The sequence below is a fragment of the Equus caballus genome, chromosome 24, assembly GCF_041296265.1.
Source record: "Equus caballus isolate H_3958 breed thoroughbred chromosome 24, TB-T2T, whole genome shotgun sequence".
Taxonomy (NCBI): domain Eukaryota; kingdom Metazoa; phylum Chordata; class Mammalia; order Perissodactyla; family Equidae; genus Equus; species Equus caballus.
This window is the reverse complement of record NC_091707.1, coordinates 23,221,167-23,245,961: the sequence shown is the minus strand read 5'-3', so window position 1 is coordinate 23,245,961 and position 24,795 is coordinate 23,221,167. Positions and strand designations below refer to the sequence as shown.

Below are 24,795 nucleotides of genomic sequence, written 5' to 3'. Positions count from 1 at the left end.
CTTATCAAGATATAGAACATTACCATCATCCCAGAAAGTTTCTTAAGCACCTTCTCAGTTAATCTTTAACCTTCCCTGACCTGAGGGAGCAACTTTTCTGAATTTTTCTCACTGTTGATTAGTTGTGCGTGTTCAGAATATCATATAAGTGGAATTATGTGGCATGTACCCTTTTGTGTAAGGCTTCTTTCACACATTATGAGGTTTTTGGGATTGATCCATGTTGACGCATGTATCAGTTCTTCATTTCTTTTTGTTGCTGAGTAAGCAGCATTCCATTATATGAATATACCGCAGTTTGCTTATCTCGTCTCCTGTTGATGAACACATGGGCTGTTTGTAATTTTTGGTTTCTGTGAATGAAGCTGCTATGAAGATTCTTGTACAAGTCTTTTTGTGGGCATATGTTTTCAGTTTTCTTGCAGAAATATCTAAGGTGGAATTTCAGGGTCAGATGACAGTGGACATTAGTTTTATAAGACACTAGGATTCTGGGAAGATGGAAGAGTAGGAAGCACCAGGAATCTGTCTCCCCACATAGACAACAATTGTATTGGCAAAATCTGTCTGATGTAACTATTTTGGAACTCTGAAGTCTATTGAAGGCTTGCAAATTCCAGGGAAAGGTTTGGAGGGTAAATTATGGTTAATTTTGTCAGTTTGAGCTCTTAGCACAATAGCAGTTACCCACCCTCCACCCCCAGGCACATGTCAGGCAGCTGTGTGCATGTTCCTGGAGCAGCTTGCACATAATATTTGGGAGCTAGTGTGGGAAAAGGGACCCTGTCCTCCAAATTTTGAGGACCTGTACTCTGATTGCAGCTTCTGATCACAGAGGTGCAGACAAGGAGGTGGGCAGCCATTGTTGCACCTCTCCCAAATGTTGCAAGTCCCTTTCCCTCTGGCTGAAGTGACTTCCAGGGGATTTAAAAGGCTGGGACCCAATTTATACCCCTTTCATGTTTTGCTTTTTCCCCTTTCAGGAGCCTGGCATTAGAGGCTAGGACATTAAAAAAACCACTGCATATATGGGGAAATTAGAAAGTGACCACTAATGTCCAGGGAAAGGCTCAGAAAAGACCTAAGAAGACATTAAGTTTGCAAGTCAGGCTGATCCTTGGCACAGAGACTGCCTTCAACAATCAGGAAAGCAAAAATGACAAACCCTGGAGAAGGAGAATTTGATTTCCAGAGTTGCCATATTATTAGATTCAAGTGTCCCTGTTCAACAAAAAATCACAAAGCATACAAAGAAAGAAAAGTATAGCCCATTCAAAAGAAAATAATAAATCGACAGTTTCTGTTGATTTTTGTTGAACAGAAATAATAAGTTGACTAGAGTGATTCAAAGATAGATTTGAGTAGGCAAAAGAAACAGTGAACTTGAAGATAAGACAACAGAAATTATTGAGGCTGAGGAATAGAAAGAAAAAAGATTGAAGAAAAGTGAGCAGAACCTAAGGGAACTATGGGCGATCACCAAGTGGACCAACATATGCGTCACGGGTGTGCCAGAAAGAGAAGAGAGAGAAAGGGGAAGAGAGAATATTTGAAGAAATAGTGGCTGAAAACTTCCCAAATTTGTTGAAAGATATGAATATAAATATCCAAGAAGCTCAACAAACTCGAAGTTAGATGAATGCAAAGGAATTCACATTGAGAGACATAATCAAACCATAAAAAGTCTAAGACAAAGAGGGAATCTTGAAAGCAGCAAAAGAGAAGTGAATCATCACATACAAATCATCCTCAATATGGTTATCAGTGGATTTCTCATCAGAAACTTTGGAGGCTGGAAAACAGTGGACCAATATATTCAAAATGCTAAAAGAAAAACCCATCAACCAAGAATTCTATATCTGGCAGAACTGTTCTTCAAAAGTGAGAGAGAAATTAAGACATTCCCAGATACACAAAAGCTGAGGGAGTTTGCGACCACTAGACTTCCCCTCCAAGAAATGCTAAAGGAAGTCTTGCAAGGTGACATGAAAGATCGCTAGACAGTAGCTCAAAGCTATATAGGGAAATAAAGATCTCAATAAAGATAAATACATGGCAATTATAAAAGCTAGTATTATTGTATCAATGCCTTGTAACTGTACTTTGTTTTCTACATGATTTAAGAGATTAATACATTTAAAGGAAAAAAAAACCCAGTGTAAAATCCAGTATTACTGTAACTTTGGTTTGTAACTCCAAATCTTGTTTTCCTACATAACTTAGGAGACTAATGCATTTAAAAGAATTATTAGTTTATGGTTTGGGGCACACAGTATAAAGATGTAATTTTGTGATGTTAGCAACCAAAAGGGGTGAGGAGAGAGCTGTAAAGGAGCAGAGTTTTTGTATGTTATTGAAGTTAAGCTGGTATAATTTCAGATTAGAGTGTTATAACTTTAGGATTTTAAGTATAAACCCCATGGTAACCACAAAGAAAATAGCTATAGAATATACACAAAAAGAAAATGAGAAAAGAATGTAAACATTTCATTATAAAAATCAGCTAAACACAAAAGAAGACAATAATGCAGGAAATGAGGGACAAAATAACTATAGGGCATTTAGAAAACAAATAGAATAATGACAGAAGTAAGTCCCTCCTTATCAGTAATTACTTTAAATGTAAATGGATTGAATTCTCCAATCAAAAGACAGAAATTGTCAGAATGGATGAAAACACATGACCCAATTATATGCTATCTGCAAGAGACTCACTTGAGATCCAAAGACACAAACAGTTTAAAAGGGAAAGGATGGAAAAAGATATTCCATGCAAATAGGGAGAGCAGGAGTGGCTACCCTAACATCAGACAAAATAGACTTTAAATTAAAAAAAGTTTACAAGAGACAAAGAAGGGTATTATATATTAATAAAAGGCTCAATACAGCAAGAAGATATAACAATTATAAACATATCTGCACCTAATGACAGACCCTCAAAATATATGGAGCAAAAACTGACAGAATTGAAGGCAGAAATAGACAATTCTAAGATACTTGTTGGAGACTTCAATACTCCACTCACAATAATGGGCAGAGCAACCAGACAGGAGATGAGTGAGGAAATGGAGGACTTAATAAATCCATCTAACAGACAAGCACATAACATTCTGCCCAACAACAAGAGTATACACATTCCTCTCAAGGGCACATGGGACATTTTCCAGGATGGACCATATGTTAGGCCACAAATTGTCTCAATAGATTAAAAAATAGATATCACACAAAGCAACCTCTCTGACCACACAGGGATGAAGTTAGAAATAAATAACAAGAGTAAAACTGGAAAATTCACAAAATTGTTGGAATTAAACAATATACTTTTAAACAACAAATAGATCAAAGAAGAAATCATAAGGAAAATTAGAAAATACTTAGAGATGCATGAAAACAAAAACACAACATACCCAAACTTAAGGGACACAGCAAAAGCAGTGCTAAGGGGAAAATTTATAGCTATAAGCACTGACATTAAAAAACAAGAAAAATCTGGGGCTGGCCCCGTGGCCGAGTGGTTAAGTTCGCGCGCTCCGCTGCAGGCGTCCCAGTGTTTCGTTGGTTCGAATCCTGGGCGCGGACATGGCACTGCTCGTCAGACCACGCTGAGGCAGCGTCCCACATACCACAACTGGAAGAACCCACAACGAGAAATATACAACTATTTACTGGGGGGCTTTGGGGAGAAAAAGGAAAAAATAAAATCTTTAAAAAAAATAAAAAAAATAAGAAAAACAAGAAAAATCTCAAGTCAGTAACCTAACTTTACAATAAGGAACTAGAAAAAGAACAAACAGAATCCAAAGCTACAGAAGGAAGGAAATAATAAAGATTAGAGCAGAGATAAGTGAAATAGAGAATAGAAAAACAACAGAGAAAATCAGTGAAATCAGAAGTTGGTTCTTCAAAAACTTCAACAAAATTAACAAACCTTTAGCCAGATGAACTAAGGGAAAAAGAAGACTCAATTACTACAATCAGAAGTGAAAGTGAGGATATTACTACCAATTCTACAGAAATAAAAAGGATTATAAGAGAGTACTATGAACAACTGTATGTCAAAAAATTGGATAACCCAGATAAAATTCACAAGTTCCTAGAAACACAAAATTTACCAAGACTAAATCACAAAGAAATAGAAACTCTGAATAGACCTATAACTGGTAAAGAGATTGAATCAGAAATAAAAAATCTCCCAACAAGGAAAAGTCCCTGTCCTGATGGCTTCACTGGTGAATTCTATGAAACATTTAAAGAAAAATTAATACCAATCCTTCTCAAATGTTTCCAAAAAATTGAAGAAATCATCCTATCAGGCCAGCATAGCCCTGATACCAAAGCCAGACAAAGATATTACAAGAAAGAAAACTGTAGACCAATATACTTTATGAATATTAATGCAAAAAATCCTCAACAAAATACAAGCAAACAGAATTCAGCAGCATATTAAAAGAATTATACACCGTGATCAAGTGGGATTTAGTCCTAGAATGCAGGAATGGTTCAACATACAAAAGCAGTCAATGTAATATGCCACATCAACAAAATGAAGGGAAAAAACCCACACAGTCATCTCAATTAATGCAGAAAAAGCGCTTGACAAAATTCAAGTGCTTTTATGATGAAAACACTGAATGAATTAGAAATAAAAGGAAACTACCTCAATATAATACATCATATATGAAAAATCCACAACGAACATCATGTTCAGTGGTGAAAGACTGAAAGCTTTTCCTCTAAGATCATGAACAAGGCAAGGATGCCCACTTTCATTAATTATATTCATCAGAGTACTGGAAGTTCTAGCCAGAGAAATTAGGCAATAAAAAGAAATAAAAGGCAGCTAAACTGAAAAGGAAGAAGTAAAATTATCTGTTTGCAGATATGATTTTATAAGCAGAAAATCCTAAAGATTCCACAAAAAAAGCTGTTATAACTAATAAATCAATTCAGCAAAGTATCAGAATACAAAGTCAACACCAAATCAGTTGCATTTCTATTCATAATGAACAATCTGAAAGGAAATTACAAAAACAATTTCATATACCAATGGCATCAAAAAGAATAAAATCCTTAGGAATTAATTGAGGAAGGAGGTGAAAGACTTATTCAATGAAAACTAAAAAACGCTGCTGAAAGAAATTAAAGAAGACATGGATAAATGGAGGCACTGGTCTGGTGGGGTGGTGGTTAAGTTCGCACTCTCCACTTTGGCGGCCCAGGGTTCACAGGTTTGGATCCTGTGAACCAAACCAGAGCCCAGAAATAAACCTTCATGGACCTGCCACGCTGTATGGCATCCCACATAAAACAGAGGAAGATTGGCACAGATGTTAGCTCAGTGACAATCTTCCTCAAGCAAAAAGAAGAAGATTGGCAATAGATGTTAGCTCAGGCCCTATCTTCCTCACACATAAAAAAAGAAGACATAGATAAGTGGAAACACATTCCATGTTCAGGGATTGGAAGACTTAGTATTGTTAAAATGTCAATACTGCCCAAAGCAATCTACAAATTCAGTGCAATAACTATGAAAATCCCAATAAAGTTTTTGCAGAAGTAGAAAAACCTGTCCTAAAATTCACATGCAATCTCAAAACACCCCAAATATTTTTCAATCTTGAAAAATAAGAGTAAAACTGGAGGACTCACACTTCCTGATTTCAAAGCTTACTAAAAAGCTACAGTAATCAAACCAGTGTGGTGGTATTGGCATAAGGACAGATATATAGACCAATGGCATAGAATACAGAGCCCAGAAATAAACTCTCACATATATGTTCAAATGATTTTTGACAAGTGTGCTGAGACCATTTGATGGGGAGAGGACAATCTTTTCAACAAATGGTGTTGGAAAAACTGGATAGCCGCATGCCAAAGAATGAATTTGTACCCTTACCTAACACCGTATACAAAAATGAACTCAAAATGGATCAAGGACCTAAATGTAAGACTTAAACCAATAAAACTGAGAAGGAAACATATGACAAAAGGTTCAGAACTTTAGATTTGGCAATGGTTTGTTGGCTATGACATCAAAGTCACAGGTAACAAAAGAAAAAATAGACAAATTGAACTTCATGAAAATTTAAGAACTTTGTGAATCCAAAGACATTATCCACAGAGTAAAAAAGCAACCCGCAGAATGGGAGAAAATATTTTCACATTGTATATCTAATAAAGGGCTAATAACCAGAATATATAGACAACTTCTAAAACTCAACAACAAAAACAACCAAACAACCCAATTCAAAACTGGACAAAGGAGTTGGATAGACATTTCTCCAAAGAAGATGTATGAAAGGCCGGTAAGCACATGAAAAGATGCTCAACATCACTAATCATTAGGAAAATGCAAATCAAAACTTCAGTGGGTTACTCCCTCACACCCATTCGAATGGCTACTGTCAAAAAACCAGAAAGCAACAAGTGTTGACGAGTACGTGGAGAAACTGGATCTCCTGTGCACTGTTGGTAGGAATGTAAAATGGCACAGCTGTGGAAAACAGTACGGTAGTTCCACAAAAAATTAAAAATAGAGTTACCATATGATCTGACAATTCCACTTCTGGGTGTATACCCAAAATAAGTGAAAGCAGGATCTCAAAGAGATATTTGTACTCCTATATTCGTAGCATCGTTATTTATAACAGCTGAAATGTGGAAGTGACCCAAGTGTCCATAGACCAATGAATGGATAAGTAAACCATGGTATATACATACAATGGAATATTATTCAGCTTCAAAAAGGCAGGAAATTCTGAAATATGCCACAACATGGATGGACCTTGAGGACATTATGTTAAGTGAAATAAGCCAGTAACAGACAAATACTGCATAATGCCACTTAGATGAGGTACTTAAAGTAGTCAGAATTATAGTGTCAGAAAGTGTAATGGTGGCTGCCAGGGGCTGAGGAGAGAAGAGAATGGGGAGTTATTGTTTAATAGGTATATAGTTTCAGTATTATAAGATGAAAAGAGTTATGAGGATGGATCGTGGTGATGGTTGCTCAACGGTGAGAATGTATTTAATACCACTGACCTGTACACTTAAAAATGGTTAAGATGGTAAATTTAATGTTATGTGTGTTTTGCCATAGTAATAAAAAAAAGACTACCGAACCATTTTCCACAGTGGATATAGCTTTTCACACTCTTACCAACAATGCATGTGAATTCCAGTTGCTGCACATTCTTGCCAATTTTTAGTGGTGTCATTCTTTATAATTTTAGCCATTCTGATGATTGTATATAGTGGTATTGTATTGTGGTTTTAAGTTGTATTCTCCTGATGATTAACTATATTGAACACTTTTTCATATGTTTTTGATGATTTGTGTATGTTCTTTTGTGATATCTGTTCAAATCATTTGCCCATTTTGCTTTATAGTGTTGTTGGCCTTTTTATTATTGAATTGTAGGGGCTCTTTGTTTATCCTGGATAATAGTTTTTTGTCAGATATATGTTTTGTGAGTATGTTCTCCCTGTCTGATAAGCAGAATAAAATCTACTTTAACATTTTTTTCTTTTACGATTATTTTTTTGGTGACCTGAGAAATCTTTCTCTCTCCTTGCTACCTCTTACGCCCCTGCCCCCCAGGCTGAAGTATACTCTCTTATGGTTTCCTGCATTTTTGCTTTTGTGTTTAGGTCAATGATTCACTTTGGATTATTTTGTGTGTGTGTGTAGGTTGTAAGATGGAAATTTAGATTCATTTTTTCCCTGTAGGGATATCAAGTTATTGCAGGACCAATTTTTGAAAAATCTCCCCAAAGAATTGCTTTGGTGTTTTTGTCAAAGATAAAGTTACCCTCTGGGGCTGGTGCCGTGGCATAGTGGTTAAGATCATGTGCTCCACTTTGGTGGCCCAGGGTTCACGGGTTTGGATCCTGGGCCTGGACATACATGCTCATCAAGCCGTGCTGTGGCAGCATCCCACATACAAAATAGAGGAATATTGGCACAAATGTTAGCGCAGTGACAATCTTCCTCAAGCAAAAAGAGGAGGATTGGTAACGGATGTTAGCTCAAGGACAATATTCCTCACCAAGATAAATAAATAAATAAAATAAAGCTACTTTAAAAATGTGGATCTAAATGCGGGCTATTCTGCTTCAAATGTTGACTTGTTGATCATTAGGTCAGACCACACTGCCATTATTACTGTAGCTTTAAAATAGTCTTGAATTAAGTTAAATCCTTCAATTTTTTATTTCTTTTTCAAGATTTCTCTGCAATGTTATAGGTCTTTTGTATTTTCACATAAAATTTAGAAGAAGCCTGTCAATTTCTATGAAAGAAAAAATAACCCTGGTGGGATTATGATTGGCATTGCATTGAGTCTACAGATAATTTTGGGAAGAATTGGCATCTTCGTAATATTGAGACATAGTCCATGAACATGGTATAGTTCTTATTGAGTCTTTAATTTCTCTCAGCAATATTTTATAATTTTCAGTGTAGAGGTCTTGTACATCTTTTGTTAAGTTACTAAGTATTTTATGTTTTTTGAAGCTATTATAAATAGAATTGTTTTTTAATTTCCTTTTTCAATTGTTTGCTATTAGTATATAAAAACAATTGGTTTTTGTGGCATCCTTAACCTTGCCAAAAGCACTTAGTTCAATTAGTTGTTTTATAGATTCTTTAGAATTCTCTACATAAACAATCATGTTATCTGCAAATAGAAACAGTTTTACTTCTTTATTTCTGATGTCTAAATGTCTTTTTATTTCCTCATAGCAATGGTTAAGACTTCTAGTATAATACTGAACAGAAGTGGTGAGAGTGGGCATCCTTGCCTTTTCCTGATCTTAGAAGGAAAGTGTTCATTATTTCTCCATTAAATATGATGTTAGTTGTAGGTTTTTTGTAGATGCCCCTTATCAGGTTGAGGAATTTCCCTTCTATTTCTACTTTGCTGAGAGTTTTTTTTATCATGAATGAGTGCTGACGTTTGTCATATTTTTTTGGCATCTTTTGAAATGATCATATAATTATTTGCCTTTATTCTGTTAACATGGTGAATTACATTGAGTTTCTGAGATAAATGATATATAACTATAGGAAAATATATAACATAAACTATATATATAGATCATTATTTGTATTCTCCTATATTTATATCATTGTATATATATTTTCTGCCGACAATACAGAGGCTTTTCAACTTGATATTCCCCTGAATATAATGTGACATTTCCCTCTGGCTATTTTCAATATTTTCCTTAGCTTTTGTGTTTTCAGTTTGCTTCTGATGTGCCTAATGGTTTTCTTCGTATTTATCATGCTTGGAGCTCATTGGGCTTTTTAAATCTCTAAATTTATATCTATCACCAGATTTGGTAAATTTCTGGTCATTCTTCCTCCAGATATGTTTTCCTGCCTGATTGTCTCTATTGTCTTCTTCTGTAACACTAATTACATGTACTTAAACCTTGGTTATTGCATCATAGATCACCGAGGTATTGTTCATTTTTTTAAAAAAATTATCTTTTTATTGAGAAAAATTCACATAAAATTAGCCATTTTAAAGTATACAATTGAGTGACGTTTAGTATATTCACAATATTGTACAGCTGTCATTTATATATAGTTCGAAAATATTTTCATCACCCCAAAAGGAAACGCCATGCTCATTAAACAGTCACTCCCCATTCCTCCCTCCCCAACCCCTGGTAACCACTAACCAGCTTTCTGTCTTCATGGATTTGCCTATTCTGGATATGTAACCTTTTGTGTCTGGCTTCTTTCACTTAGCATAACGCTTTTGAAGTTCATTCATGTTGTAGCATATATCAATACTTCTTTTCTTTTTATGGCTGAATAATATTCCATTGTATGATATACCACATTTTATTTATCCACTCATCAGTTGATGGACATTTAGGTTGTTTTCACCTATGGCTATTGTGAACAGTGCTGGAATGAACATTCATTGTAAGTTTTTGTTTAAATACCTATTTTCAATTATTTTGTTATATAGGTAGGAGTGGAATTGCTGGGTCATATGGTAATGCTATGTTTAAAATTTTGAGGCACTGTAAAACTGTTTCCCACAGCAGCTGCACTATTTTACATTCCTGCTAGCAAATGTACAAGGGTTCCAATTTTTCCACAACCTTACTAACACTTGTTATTTTCTGCTATTTTTTTTATTATAGTCATCCTAGTGGACGTGCTGTTCATTTTCTAATATTTTTTAAAAGTATTTTTTAAATATTCTTTAAATTGGATAACTTTTCTCGATCTACCTTCAAGTTCACTGGCTCTTTCCTCTATCACATGTATTAACTGTTATGCCTGTACAGTAAATATGTTTCTCTTGCATTTTTTGGTTTTAGAACTTCCACTTGGTTCATTTTATAGTTTCTCCTTCTCTGTTAAGATTTCCTATCTCTTTATTCATTATGAGTATGTTTTTCTTAATATCATTGAACATAATTATAGTAGCTTTCATAAAATTTTTGTTTGCAAATTCCAACATCTGAGTCATCCCAGAATCTGTCTGTTTTAATGGTCTTTTTCTTGAGAACTTGTCACATCTTTCTTTCTTTTTTTTTTTTTAAAAGATTGGCACCTCATCCAACATCTGTTGCCAACCTTATTTTTCTTTTTTCTTCTGCTTCTACGCAAAGCCCCCCAGTACATAGCTGTATATTCTAGTTGTGAGTGCCTCTAGTTGTGCTATGTGGGATACCACCTCAACATGGCCTGATGAGCAGTGCCATGTCTGCACCTGGGATCTGAACCGGTGAAACCCTGGGCTGTCAAAGCAGAGCATACAAACTTAACCACTTGGCCACGGGGACGGTCCTACATCTTTCTGTTTTTATCCTACCTTGAGTACATTTGGATTTTTGTCCTGGATATTTGGAATGTTATATTATGGGAACTCTGGATTATGTAACATTCCTCTAAAGAGTATTAATTATTCTGTTTTAGCAAAAAATAACTTGGAGGGATTCAAACTTCAAACTCCTTCTCTTGGTAATAATTCAAATCTCAGGCCAATTCTTTTATTCTTCCAAGGAGTTTGTTCCACGCATGTGAGGGTCATAGATTTGGGCTGAGTTATACACAAGATTTGGGTTCCTCCTCTCTGGTTCTCTCCTCTCTGTGATACTCGTTCACTTTCCATTGACTGTGGTTGCCCTCAACTCTATCCTCTGGTTTTTCAGTCCAGAAAGACAATCTTTCTATTTGTGTTCTCCTGCTTCACATAGTGTTAACCTTTGGCCTAAAGCTCGTAAACTTTCTGTGTCATTTTTCCCCCAAGGATTGACTTCCCTCTGGAAAACGCCTTTTGGTACTTCCCAGTTGTCTTCCTTCCTTCCTTCCTCTCTTCTTTCCGTCCTTCCTTTCTCTCTCTCTCACTTTCTCTGTATTTTTTCTGGATTTCATCATTTTTATATGCAGGAGGAGGTCTAGTAGGATTTTAATCAGATACTCTGCCATGTCGCTGACGTCACCCTGTTCAATCAGCTATTCTGAAAGCACATCTTCCCTGAGGGCTATCTTGTGGAGACCCGCGATTCTCTCCCCCCAACCCCAATACAAGTTTATTCTACGTATCAGGCATTGTGCTAAGTCAAGCTTAGTTTCCCACACATCAGTCATTTACATATCATTGTCGTGAATTTTGCCACTTGTAATATTATGTGTAATTTTTTAGCTTATTTTTTAAATGACGTATTTTTGTCCAATTTTATTTATTTGCTTTTTAAAATTTTTATTTTGAGATTATTTTAGACTTATACAAGAGTTGAAAAATAGTACCACGTATTCCCAGGTACCCTTCTCCCAGTTTCTCTTTATGTTAACATCTTCTGTAACCATGGAACGTTTATCCTTGCTATATTATCTTGGATACACTACTATCAACGAAAATAAAGAATTTATTCAGATTTCATCAGTTTTTCCATCAATGTCCTTTTTCTCTTCCAGCATCTAATCCAGGTCTCCATATTATATTTACTTGTTACGTCTTCTTAGTCTTTTCCAGTATGTAATAGTTCCTCAATCTTTCCTTATCTTTCTTGACTGACACTTTTGAATAGCATTGGTCAGTTATTTTTTAGAATGTCCCTTAATTTGGGTTTTCTGATATTTTCTCATGATTAAACTGACGTTAGGCATCATTTGGAAGGGTGCTTCAGAGATGATCCTTCTCTCTCAGTGCATGACATCAGGGGGCACGTGATGGCCCTGTATATAATTAGTTTGCAGAGAATATCCACACAGTCGTATTAACACAATCTCTGATTATGGATTTAATTAAAATGATGATAGAACTATGTTAGTAGGATGGGAGAGGGGAGCCATAGTTTGTGCAAAATTAAGCTAAATCCTTAATCGACAGTGTCTGTAGAGTTGCTAAATCAACAGATAACAGCATAAGTAATGGGAAATGTGGTAGCAACAACTGACAGCTCATGGAGCTAAAATTAGCTAAAAGTAGTCAAAAGGGGAGAGAAGGGAGTGATCATGCAAAGGAGGCATAACTATCTTTTACCAAGGTCTCAGTGCCTGAGAAATAGGTCAAATCATAGTGTGCATTCTTTTTCCAAAGCTCAGTGGAACAGACCTTAGCTGATCTCAGCAGCAGATTGAGACATGCCTGTTGGCATAAAAGAGGTTTTCTTTGAGCCCTGAGTGGTTACAAATATAAGGATAAAGCAGATCCAGTTCAAGCATTAGGAAGTAACAGGTCAAGCTGACGGCCCCCCAAATAAATAACTATGTTTTTGAGATTTTGAGGATGCAGGGGTCAAGGAATGGACCTGTGCCCCTGTTTATTGTATCCCAGATTAGAAAGAAACCTGGCGCAAATAGTGTTCTAGTTTGCTTGAATGAGGAAATGTGAACATCAGATGGTGTCAATTAGGCGTTTACAGGCTATTTCACGGACACAAAAAGGACATTATCACTGTTCCCCAGTGCTCTCCAGCACCTGGAGTGTCTCAGACAATGGTGGATTCACATTATGAGCAATCTGAGGTGTCAAATGAGTGTGATTAAACGAACCAAGCTTGTGGAATCTCAAAGGCAGGCCGACTTCCTTGTTAGAACTCTGGAGCAGCACTGTGTCTTTAGAAAGCCCACTGCCGGCTGCAGGAGGTCCAGTGAACCAGGAAGGGTCTGAGAGGAGCAGTCAGGACAGGGAGACAAGCCTTCACTGTTGTTTCTGCAGACTATGAAAACCTGAGGGCCCAGGTCACAAGGTATTCTTGTGCGGGTGTAGACCTGTGCTCTTCTTATTCGGAATTTGATGATGAATTATCACAGAGAGAAAGCTCTGAAGATTCATACAACGCTGCATGCACAGTTTAGCTAGATTACAACAGTGGAAGAGGAAAGAGAAGCGCTGGGGAGAATCGTTTAAAAATCTCCTGAATAAAAAGCACATCAATTTTTCAGGCTTTATTTTCATTATGAAATCGCATGTATCCTTTCCTTTTGCTGTTTATGGAAATATAATACTCTTGCAGAGAAGTGTACACGTCATACGTGAACAGCTCACTGAGTGTTTACTGATTTCTTTTTAAAAATAAAAACAAGAAACCAGAGTGAGAAGTAGAAACAGTGGGAGAGGCTGTAGTCTGCTCTGTCACTACCTAGTGACAAGTGGCTTGATGTTCCGGTGTACACCTGATGGCCAGGTGTGGCTGCAAATCTCCCTGGAATTGTTTCCACTCCTGGAAGGACCAATCTGGGTTGCCTGAGGCCTGACCCCATGTGGGGATGCCCACAGCATCCACCGTCCTGCCAGCTTCCTGGTTGCACCAAGCAACCTACTTTCTGGGAAGAAAGTAAAAGTCTTCAGGTGCAGGCTATAAAAGAAATAGGACTATGAGCAAGTAAGGAAATAAATACAAAGACCCTGCCACGGTTTTTCCGGGAAACTCATGGTTTGTTTTCAGTCCATGACTCACCACTGATTCAGATAAGTGAAAGGAAGCCTGAAGGAGAGGCAGTGGGTGGCTTTGAATATCAGATCACGTCACTTCTCTTCCAAAAGCCTTTCTGTGACTACTGGATACACTAGGAATAAAAACTAGACTCCCAACCATGGTCTACAAGGCACCAAGTTATCTGGCATTACCCAACTCTCAGACCTTCTCTCCTGCTGCTCCCCTCCTTTACTCAGTGATCATAACTCCACCAGCTGCCATCCTGTTCCTTGGCCATGCCTCGGGGCCTTTGTACTTGCTGTTTCCACTGCCCTAGGAACTTTGTATTGTTGGCTGCTTCTCACCTTTCGGTTCTCTACTTGGATGTCACCTCTTCAGTGGACTTCCCTGACTGGTCCTACCTAAATAGAAGAATCCCTTCTTCTGAATCACTCCCATCTTATCATCCTATTTATTCACTGAATAGCTTACCAGAGCTTGAAACTACCTTTCATTTATTTGTTTATTTTTTAAGTTGCCTCTTGACTATCTCCACTTTCTAGAATGTCAATTCTGTAAGGGCAAAGACTTTATCTGTCTCACTAATGGCTATAAATCAGCCCCTAGAATAAGTGCTTGGCACATAGTTGATGCTCAGTTAAGTATGTACTGAATAAATGAGTAAATGAATGAGTGAATAATATGCATAATAAACACATCACTAGGCTAAGGTACCTGCAGGGAGTGAGCCCATTTCCTTCTTTGGAAGCCCCACAGGGCCTTGAGCACAGAAGTCTGAGTGCCATGCTCAACATGGAGACTCCTGGAAAGCCCAGGCTAGGTTATTAAAATCTCTATTAGTTATCCATTGCTGCATAACAATTTACCACGAATTTAGCAACTTAAAACACATTTATTATCTCACGGTTTCTGTGGATTAGGAGTCTGGGCGTAGCTGGGTCCTCTGTTCAAGGTCTCTTCTGAGGCTATCCTCAGGGTGCAGGCCAGGGTTGTGGTCTGATCTCAAGGACTGATCAGGGAACAATCTACTTCCAAGCTCACGTGGGTGCTGGTAGAACCCAGTTCCTTGCAATTGTAAGACGGAGGACCTCAGTTTCTGGCTGGCCGCCAGCTGGGTGCTGTCCTCAGTTTCTGGTTGATTGTTGGCGGGAAGATATCCTTAGTTCCTTGCTACGTGGACCTCCCCAACATGGCCGCTTGCTACAACAAAGAAGCAAGGGAGAGAGTCTGCTAGCAAGATGGACATTATCATCGTATGTAATGTCATCACAGAAGTGACATCTCATTACTTTTGCCTTATTCTAGTCTAAAGCTAGTCACGGATCCAGGCTGCACCCTGGGGGAGGAGATGACAGCACGGGGTGTGAATACCAGGAAACATGGATCTCTGGGGGCCATGTTAGAATCTGCTCACCATTGTCCACTTTCTAGGTCCCAATGATTCACCCCCTCCCACACGTTCCTCACACACACCAAATACATTCATCTCCTTCCAAAAGGAGCCAAGGATCTCATCCTGTTACAGCATCTGTTCAAAGTCCAGAACCTCATATAAATCAGAAAGTGTACTCTTTGGGTGAAATTCCTCTATATTTATCGATTTTTAAAACTAGAGAGACAAGTTATCCATCCCTTGCCCCTGCAACGTGCAATTGTGAGGTAGGATAGAATAATAGCTATAGACATTTCAGTTCAAAAAGGGGGAAATGGGAGGTATAAATGAGTGCTGGGAATAATTCTCCTTGGCTCTGTCCTTTGGGTTCTTGGTTCCATCCTCTGAATGATTCTTCTTTTTCTGCTGAGATGGCTGAGTGACAAGGCTCCTAAGCTTCCCACTGGCCCTGCCCTTTGCTTTGATTAAGACCTGTGAGACACGACATTACTGCCTTGAGAGGATCCTTTATGGGACTGAATACTGCTCTGCTCCTCTCATCTCTCTTGAGATTTTAACAAAAGGTTGTATAGCCACAATCTTGGCTTTTTCTCCATGCCACATTTTCCTGACTGTGAGGAAGCCATTTCTTAATTTTAGTGTATTTTGCCATCTGGGAAATCTAATAATTTTCAAAATCATTAAGTCCTGGTTTTCTGTTTAGAGTTTTCCCTCGATTTTTCTGTCTCCTTGTGCATTTTACTATAAGTAGCAAGAAGAAACCAAGTGGTGCCTTCCTCATTTTGCTTGGAAATTTCCTTAGCTAAATAACCAAGGTCACTCCTTTCATGTTCTGCTTTCCACATAACTGCAGGAGACAACTTTGCTAAGCTTTCTGCCACTGCACAGCAAGCATCTCCTTTTCTCCCTGGTTTCCAACATGTTCTTCGCTTCCTTCTGAGGCTTCACCAGCAGTGTCCTCAAAATCTCTTCTACTAACAATCTGTTGGAGCCATTTTAGGTTTTCTCTCTATCATGCTCCTCAAAATTTGTCCAGTCTCCACACAGTTCCAAAGCCACTCTGATATTTTTGGGTATTTGCTACAGTAGCACCCACTTCCATATACCAAAATCTGTATTGACAGATTGTGTGTGTGCCTCCCACCACTTTGGCTCCCTAAGTGTTCAGTGAAAGCTAAGCACACTCCCAGCAGCATGATAGGCATAAGAAAAACTATTTGATGGCAGTTACCTTTTAGGCAAGGTCGATACTGTTGTTCTGACTCTGTTATTCCATCATCACGGACAGATTTCTTTGCTCTGCACATTTACATGTGTGTGGGGTTCAGTTTCTCTCTGCTGAGTGAGTAGGGCAAGTTTCCTTGAAGCTAAGCCACTGGGTGTGGATTCTATGCTCTGGGTTTTTGGGAAATATCAGCATCAAGGAGGACACAACTGGGTGAGGATGGCTTAGAAGAGCATTAGGGATGGAACATTTGGTGATGGGGCTGCGCTTTGTGATCTGAAACCCCTCTGAAAACGTGGATTCCCCAGCAGACTGTTGGGCCACTGCCCATATGTTTCCTACAGCAGTCTGACCTTTGAGCAGGATGAGCAGTTCCCATGATGGCTGTCCCCTGGGGTGGCAGCTAGCGTACCCAAGCATCCTGACACATGACAAACAAGCTTCAGGCTAGAAAGCCCTCCTGGCAACCCTGTTCTGCTTCCAACAAGCCAAGTTGGCAGTGAGATTCCATGACTGTGTTCACTTCTGGGGTTACACCCTGAAGGTGAGTCTTGGGGTTCCATCTGGGGGCTCCCATAGCTTGAGTGCTGCTTGGCATTCATGCTTGATTCCTGCAACTCTGGAATGTTACTCTATAGCAAATACCAGAATGGCAAATCTATAGACATTTGAGTGCCCTAAGGATCATGCCTGTCTAACTTGGTATGTGTCACATGAGCTTAATTCAGCATGATCTCACGAATGCCACAGGCTTGTTCTTACATCTTGTTGTCCTTGCATCTCGGTTGACCGAGTGAATCATTCTTCTGCATGGGAAATTGCTACTGCATGTGCAGCATCATCCTTATAGGTGTTTCCATTTCATCTAGGTCAATATATTCCTCAGTTCTAGCCAGGATCCTGTTCTCCACTGTCAAGTAGACAGGTTCTCTTTCTCTTTTGAAAGATTTATTTTCACTTCTTCTCTATTAGGAAAGTTCTTTCAATCATGGGTGGCCCTGCCTTGCAATTACCCCCAAGAGCCTTTGTCCAACTTTCTCATCAACTTTAATTAAAACTTCTTATCTGTTTTCCATGTTTTGGGTGGATAGAAAGTAGTGTTCCCCGGGACAAGGTTCTTTGGGTAACAATAATTTCAGCTGATGTGAGAAACTGGAAGTCTTAGAGTCTCTTGCTGAGTAGAAAATGTCAATTCTTTAAGAAAAAGGACTTAGAAAGGTAATTCTTGTTTTATTAGCTATTTTGGAGAAGGTTCCTCTTCAGCTCAAGTTATATCACATTATTTTTGATCATCAAGCCTGGGGTGTAACTTGTCCAGAGGCAAAAGATAGGCTGGCTTAGCAGAGGCCAGCACACTGTTTCTTTATCCCTACCCACCTCTTCTCAAGAGCAGGTGGGCTCTTCTCTCTTTTCTTTTCCTTGGGTATAGTGAGCGGAATGACGGCCTCCCAAAAGATATGTCCCCCAGAATCTGTGAATGTGACCTTATTTGGAATAGGTCTTTGCTGGTGTAGTTAAATTAAAGACCTTGAGATGAGACATCCTGGATTTAAGGTGGGTTCTAAAACCATTGTCAGATGCCCTTAGAAGAGAAAGGTGGAAGGAGACGAGACACAGACACAAAGACACAGACTCATAGAGAAGGTGATGTGAAGATAGAGATGAAGGTTGGCGTTATGTAGCTCCAAGCCAAGGAACACCATGGATTGCTGGCAGCCACCAGAATCTAGGAGACGGGCATGGAATGGATTCTCTCTCAGAGCCTCCACAAGGGACTAATTCTGCCAACACCTTGATTTTGGACTTCTGGGCTCCAGAACTGTGAAAGAAGGAATTATTGGTTTCTGGTAATTCATTATAGCAGCCCTAGGAAACCAATGCATAGGAAATGCAGCAGGGATGTGAGATGTTACTATTTGCAGTATCTTTTGGTATCATGAGATAATCTGGGTTCCCTTCAAGAGAGAGAATTGGGGACCAGAGGGTTATTTGGAGCTGGTGTCATGGATCCAGAATGGCTATTGAAAGGCCTTTGAAATCAAAGGAGATTAAGACAGGGGATGGAGGTCTCCTTGATCCAATAACACCAGACAGTTGGCTGAGGGAGGATGAAAGGCTGTACGTCTCTTGTGTGAGACCGGTCCATGCTGTCTGGGTGGAAAATGAACACTTACTGGGGCGAGAGTTTTTTGTGCTTAGATGATTTTTGAGGAAAACGATCACAGCCATTGCCAGTGGAAAGACTGAACTGGGATTGGAAACTACCATTTTCCTCTCACTCAGAGGGTTGGAATACACCCTTCTCCCCTTTGGAGCCCTCAAAGATGTGTGGAAAGGAAAATGTCTGTTAACATGTGGCTAGACTTTGCCAGAAACAAATACGGACCGAAGCCTCAGCCTCATTTTTCACGTGATGAGGGGTGGGTTTTCCTAGAGGATAAGGGTACACCAGTTGGGAAGGAGAGAGACTGCATGTGTGTATATACAACACAGAAGGGACATAATCCACTTCATGATCAAGAGCTTGCCCTCTGTGGTTCTCAGGTTGAGAAGGCTGAAGGTAAGTCCAGGACTCCCCAAGCATAAGGAGATTTGCACAGATTGTCTTGTCCTAGGCAATACTGCAGGTCAGAAAAGAGGTACCCAGGCTCATTCTGGGTGTATTTGTGTTAAGAAACACTGGCCTACACTGTGGAAACTAGTATAGTGGTTCCTCAAAATATTGCAAATATTACCATATGATCCAGCAATTCCACTTCTGGGTATATACTCAAAAGAATTGAAAGCAGGGTCTCAAAGACATATTTGTATGCCCATGTTCATAGCAGCGTTAGTCACAATGCCTAAAATGTGGAAGCAACCCAAGTGTCCATTGACAGATGAATGGATGAGCAAAATGTGGTCTATACATACAGTGGAACAGTATTCAGCCTCAAAAAGGAAGGACATTCTGACGCATGCTACAATATAGATGAACTTCAAGGACGTTATGCTAAGTGAAATAAGCCATTCACAAAAAGATGAATACCGTATGATTCCACTTAGATGAGGTAGTTAGACTAGTCAAAATCATGGAGAGAGAAACTGTAATGGTGGTTGCCGGGGCTGTGAAAGGAGGCAAAGGGAGTTATGGTTTGATGGATATAGAGTTTCAGTTTTACAAGATGAAAACAGTTATGGATACAGAATGGTGATGAGGTTTGTGCAACATTATGAATTTACTTAATACTACAGAACTGTATGCTTAAAAATAGTTAAGATGAGGGGCTGGCCCCGTGGCCGAGTGGTTAAGTTCGCGTGCTCTGTTGCAGGAGGCCCAGTGTTTCGTTGGTTCGAATCCTTGGCGTGGACATGGCACTGCTCATCAAGCCACGCTGAGGCAGCGTCCCGCATGCCACAACTAGAAGGACCCACAATGAAGAATATACAACTATGTACCGGGGGGCTTTGGGGAGAAAAAGGAAAAAAATAAAATCTTTAAAAAAATAGTTAAGATGGTAAATTTTATCTTCTGTGTTTTTTACCATAATGAAAAAAATTGGGCCAAAAAAAAAGAAAAGAAAGACTGGCCTAAAGCCTTGGCAGAGTCCCTCTTAGCGCTGAGTTGCTACAACTTAATGAGAAAGAAGTTGAGAGCTGATTTATTTGACATTTTATCAGCCAGGGCTCCCTACAAACTCTGGCGCCTTTAGATTCTTACAGTGTAAAATTAATTGAAAACAGATAATCTTAATAGAGAAAAGAGAAAGAGTGGCCACTCTCCATTCCTGATCAGCTGTAACGGAGGATATATGGACTTTCACTAATGATATCATCAGAGCTGCTGGAGCGGGTACAGGATCTGAATTCTAGCCAGGGGCAAGTGTGTGGAGGTGCTGTCTTCAAGGCAATGGAACAACTTATTAAGGTGGAGGGGAGAATAACTTACTCATGTCCACATGACCTGGGTTCCAATCTCAGCTCTGCTAATTTGTGTTCGGCACACATTTGTTAGGGGTGTTTTTTTGTGAGGAAGATTGGCTCTGAGCTAATGTCTGTTGCCAATCTTCCTCTTTTTTTTTTCCTCACCAAAGCCTCACAGTACATAGTTGTATATTCTAGTTGTAGTTTCTTCTACTTCTTCTTTGTGGGATGTGGCCTCAGCATGGCTTGATGAGCGGTGCTAGGTTCATGCCTAGGATCTGAACCAGTGAACCCTGGGCTGCCGAATGGGAGTGCATGAACTTAACCACTCGGACATGGGGCTGGCCCCCATTTGTTAGGTTTTTGACTGACAACATCTGAACCCCCTTCCTATGCATGGGAAAATCCACAGAGCTTATCTCCCACCCCTTTCTTGGGCTTTAGAATCTAGAGTGATGTTTCTAGAATATGCATCCTTTCATCATCTAGTGATGGGGGTTCCACTGGACACATCCAGTGTCCAGTGGAGGAGGCACAAGTAGAGCTGGTCAGTGTCGAGTGGCTGTGGTGCCAGTGGTGGCCTGTGACTAGTGTCACTCTAGCCAGGTTGTTCCTGCTTTGCTTGATGTCTGAGCTTGGTCTTCAGTCTTTCTTCTCTTTTCTAAGTCTCTCAGAGTTGCTTTCTCTTGTTTGCACAATTGTGTAATTTTGTACAAATTAAACTTTCTGGCATTTAGTTTCAAATTAAGCTTCTTGGAGTTCTAGGATGAAAGACTATAAGATAAAGGGATTAATTTGTTGGTCATGGGGTTCGAATAAAAGCGTGCTTATACTTTCCTCCTGATCAAGAGGTGAAGGGCTAGTTTTAAGAAGCAGTCTTGTCTGTGTTCAGTTATTCATTACAGCTCGGTTTGTGGTGGCAGCAGATTGGAGATGACGAAGCAATAGGAGACTGATGGAATATTCTACAGCCTACCATACAGCGAGTAATAAAGGATGAGGGAGATGTTTATGAACTGATAATCTGAGATCTCCAGGATATATTGTTGGGTGAAAAAAGTAGCATTAAAAAGAGTTTGTATAGTAAGTATGCTTACATTTCTTGTTAAAGAAAAGGAGGGAAAAGAATTTTTTTTGGCATTCCCTTGTATTTGCCTAATGAAATACTGTAAGAAATTAATATAAATTGTTACTGTCGGGGGTGAGAGTAGAACAGGGTGGATGGGGTCAGAGTGGGAGTAAGACTTTAGCATTGCTTTGCTTTTAAATAATGTAAATATGTTACTTTTTAAAGAGAAGGAAAGAATTAATAAGAGTTAGGTTCTCTTTCTCCAAATATAATGTAATATATAATATATATAAAATCTATCTATCTAGCATCATCATCATCACTTATCTATCAAGAAATTTTTATTTAGTCTGACAATTTAATCTTTTACTTAGAATAAAGGCCTTGAGAAGATGGATGTCCAGAGCCAAGAGAGCGCAAGGAGCAAGGCTGGTGCGGTAGGTGGAGGCTAGATCATACGCAGCTTTGCGGGCCATGTTAAAGTGTTTGGATTTTATTCCAAGAGCAATCCAAAGTTAATGAAGGGGTTTAAGAAGGGGAAGGACTAAGTACAATTTCTATATATCACTTTTTGCTACTCAATTGTTTTTTGCCATTTCACTGATAGAGTGAACTGAATTGATTTGCAACTCCCCATATCACAAATCATCATGAATTGACCATATTAGAGGGCAAAATAATTTTTGAAACTTAAATGAAATGCAATGCTGTTAACAGACTAATCACCTAATATAAAGACCATTCTTTCAATTAGGCTTTCCTAAAAACTATAGGAATTTGATTTTTGAGCTTCAGGAAGAAATCTTCGTTATCAGTAGCAGTCAATATGTTACTGACTTCATGACTATTAGTGAAAGTTGGTGATTACCTTATTGAAAATGTATTGAGATTTATTTGTTTTAGTTCTATCATGGAAAAAGTTTAGGTGAACAATGATAGTGAACACTAGAAATGAATTCACCAAACATCAGATTTCTCTCTCTCTTTCCCCTCCCGCCCTCTATCTTTCTAGTTTACATTTAGTCTATCTTTTTGGTAGAATGGTGCTTCTCAATGTGTGGCCTTTGGACCCCAAGAACTTTTTAGGAATTGGTAAGGTAAAAACTATTTTCCAAATAATATTAAGGTGTCATTTGTTCTTTTCACTGTATTGACATTTCCACCGGTGATGTAAAATCAATGGAAGATAAAAGTGTGGCACCATAGTGGGAATTAAGGCAGTGGCACCAAACCATAACAGTAGTCACTGAAATTTTCACCACCGCACATTCTTAGTTAAAAAATAATGCTAGTTTCAATTAAGAATGTCCTTGATAAAGCAGTAAAAATTATTAATTTTACTAAATCTCAATCCTTGAATTATTTTAATATTTGTATGATGATACGTGAAGTAGGCATAAAGCACTTCTTTTGCATATGGAAATATGATGGCTGTCTTGAGGAAAAGCATTTGTGTGGTTGAGTTGAGAGCTGACCATTTGTCACGGGAAAACATTTTTACTTGAAAGAATGACTGACAGACAAACTGTGGTTATTTAGAATTGGACATTTGGCAGATATCTTCTCTGGAAGATGAACCAAGTGAACCTGTCACTTCAAGGAAAGTAAACAACAGCATTGGTTGCCAAAATGAGATTTGAGATTTTAAGGGAAAGTTAGAATTTTGGGAAAACTTGTATCCACTACTGTGAGCTTGTCATCTTCTAAAAACTTAAATACTTTTCTGATGAGAATGCTGGTGAAATTAATACATTGTATGATAAAATGTGAGACCACATGGAAGATTTGCATAATTCAGTGAACTAATGTCTGCTAAATGATCAATGCAGGATGTTACAATATCATACATGAGTAAACAATCCATTAAAAGTGCAAGATAGAGCAACGGATTTTAGTTAACTCATGAAAAGTTTACTGATATGGTTTCAGATTCTATATTACAACCAACTTTTAACACACTACCACTTGTTGAGTTTTGGTTTAGTATCAAAGAACACACGTGATCTGAAAAGAGTATTGAAATATTCCTCTTATTCCCAACTATGTCTCATTATGAGGCTGGATTTTCTTCATATACATCAACAAAAACAACATATCACAACAGATTGAACATAAAAATACCTATGAGAGGGGCTGGCCCCGTGGCCGAGTGGTTGAGTTTGCGCACTCCGCTGCAGGCAGCTCGGTGTTTCGTTGGTTCGAATCCTGGGTGCGGACATGGCACTGCTCATTAAGCCACGCTGAGGCAGCGTCCCACATGCCGCAACTAGAAGGACCCACCACAAAGAATATACAACTATGTACTGGGGGGCTTTGGGGAGAAAAAGTAAAAAAAAATAAAATCTTTAAAAAAAAAATACCTATGAGAATCCAGACGTTTCTATATGCCAGATGTTATAGCAATTTGTAAATGTGTAATACAGAGCAGTTTCTCTTACTATTTTTTTGTAAAATATAGTTTTTTTACATAAAAATGTTACTTACGTTAATGTGTAGTAAGCTTATTATTGTTACTTTAAAGTTAATACGTAGATGTTCAAAAAATTTTCAGTTTTAATTCCACTATGGTAAATATCTGTGGATAGAACCTACATAAACAAAGCTTTTGGGAGTCCTCAATAATTTTTAAGAAAATAAAGGGATCCTGAAACCAAAGAGTTTGAGAACCAGTGGTTTATGTTCCTTTGTGTGAACATCCAATATTATTCTTGTGCTCAGTGATTTTGCATGATAAAGTCTTTAATTTCAAAGTCCTCAGTTGAGGTGAAGCACAAACTTATATGTACACAGGATAGACAATGTTCGAGATACTTAAAACTCTAAATACAACTCTTGGTAGTTTATTTTCTCTTTTCCTGTAAAATGAGGTTAACATCACCAATTTCAAGGAGTTGTTGCTGGAATTAGATGATGTCTGCAAAATGCATGGCGCAGTTCCACTTGTCTCTCAATGGTCTTGGCTATTGTTTTTCAAGTAGATGGATAAACGTGCTTATATATGTTGAGTTTATCTGGGTCTTATATTCCTCTCTGGTGGCTTTGCTACCACATTCCTATATGATATGTGCAGTCCTATGGCTTTCCTCCTCCTCATCAAATGAAAATTCCATGTAAGGAATATTTTAGATATTTTTCTTCATGCCCCATAAAGAGAATGAATTCAAGTGGTAACCCCTAAGCAATGACTTTTGTTGCTTTTCTAAACAGAAAAAGTGATGAAGACAGCTACAGAATGTTCCTATGGAGAGCTGGAAAACCTGCTATGACATCACATTATCCTAAAGCTATCCT

At 38.5% G+C, this 24,795-nt stretch overlaps 1 protein-coding gene across 1 annotated transcript in view; it reads left to right on the top strand.

Annotated features, from left to right (window-relative positions):
• The window catches only part of WDR89 (WD repeat domain 89), a 432,803-nt gene that overhangs the window by 214,601 nt on the left and 193,407 nt on the right, over positions 1-24,795 (top strand). The gene's annotated exons all lie outside the window — the stretch shown is intronic.